Source organism: Penaeus vannamei, chromosome 30 (assembly GCF_042767895.1).
Source record: "Penaeus vannamei isolate JL-2024 chromosome 30, ASM4276789v1, whole genome shotgun sequence".
NCBI lineage: Eukaryota > Metazoa > Arthropoda > Malacostraca > Decapoda > Penaeidae > Penaeus > Penaeus vannamei.
Genome location: NC_091578.1, coordinates 4,507,809 through 4,509,199, shown reverse-complemented (window position 1 = coordinate 4,509,199; position 1,391 = coordinate 4,507,809). Strand labels below are relative to the sequence as shown.

Genomic DNA, 1,391 nt, shown 5'->3' with positions numbered 1-1,391 from the left:
ATTAAAAATCTCTCGGCCGCCCTTGTGTGACCAATTTTGCGATATTTGTCGTCGGGCGCGCGTGGGCGTGGCGGTGACGGAGAATCGGAGCGGCGGCGGCGGCGGCGGCGGCGATCGGTGTCGTAATATGAAGATCGCGTCGCGGCGAGTCCATGTGGTGAGCGAGCCACGCCCTCGCGCGCCGCCTCCACTTCCCCCGCCGCCCGCCGCCCGCCGCAGGACCGGTGCTCCCGCTGGCCGCCATTAACGCCTTTAACCAAATCTTATCTTTGTCAACTGCTAGCTAATTCCATCTTGGCCGAGGCGTCGGCGGCGATATCCTCTTGGGCCGAGGGCGAGGCAGCGCCGATACGAGCGCGACGGAGCGAGATAAGAGCAATAGAGTCGCGCACGGAAGGTGTTGCCGACAGGATGGGCCGGGATTATCGCCGCGAGTGAGGGGGAGGAGCCTATCGGTGGCCGGGCAGGAGGCCTGGGGAGCCGCTGCGCCGAGCGGAGCGTGGACCAGGGCAGTGCACGCTTCAGGGACTGGCTACCTTAGTCCCCGACGTACGCTTCACTAGTCCACCACGCATCACCAACTCTCCCGAGCCGCCTGCACTGGCCTGATCCCCGTGTTAATACTTCAGTGTACTCATGTGTGAAGGCCCGGCCGCAGCCTCCTCTCTCTCCCAATTCCTCCGCACAGGTTCTCTCCGACTAAGAACGCCTTCGCGCCGCTGCCATTGAGGATTGGAGGAACTGTAAAAGCTGCATTTTTTTCCAAGGGGAAGCGCCGTTTCCCCCTTCCGCCCTCTCGCGGCCTCGCGCGCGTGAAACTAAGCAGGACTTAATAATCGGCGTGACAAGCTTTGCTGCGTGGTCGGCAGAGACTCATGAGTGACTGGCCGCCCAGAAGATTCAATCGTAGAAGTCGGCCAGTGGCCTCAGTGTCGGTTCGGCGGTGCCAGTGACGTCTGCCTCTCTCTGTCTGTCTGCTCTGTGTGTTTGTGGTTTGTGATCCAGAACGCGCGACAACTCCCGAGGAACTCTACAGGATCTTATATTTTACTCCCTGAAGGTAAGACAGCTTTTCCTTTCCGTGTCAGAGATAATGCTTAGCCTTGAGTAGTCGCCCTTGGAATTTTGTCAGGCTGACGGTGCAGTGTGGATAGATGCCTCCATTGGCTGCCAGGGACTAAGTGTAGCTCTTGAGACACCTCTCTGTGTGGCAACGTGTTTTTGGCCAGAGTTCCTAAGCAATGTAAAATGCGAGAGGAATATATTACCATTGGGTCTATTGACATACATATTTTGCTTTTTTTTTCATCATTTCTATTTCTTGGGATGACTTAGAAAGTGCAATTTTAAAATCCAGACGACGTGTTGCGCTGCAGACATTCGCCAACAAA

The 1,391-nt window shown here is 56.8% G+C and overlaps 1 protein-coding gene across 1 annotated transcript in view; it reads left to right on the top strand.

The window, feature by feature from the left end:
* Positions 1-379: 379 nt before the first annotated feature.
* The window catches only part of LOC138867556 (paired box protein Pax-6-like), a gene marked incomplete at its 3' end in the record, with an annotated part of 117,188 nt that continues 116,176 nt past the window's right edge, over positions 380-1,391 (top strand). Inside the window, 1 exon segment of the mRNA XM_070143543.1 lies at positions 380-1,060.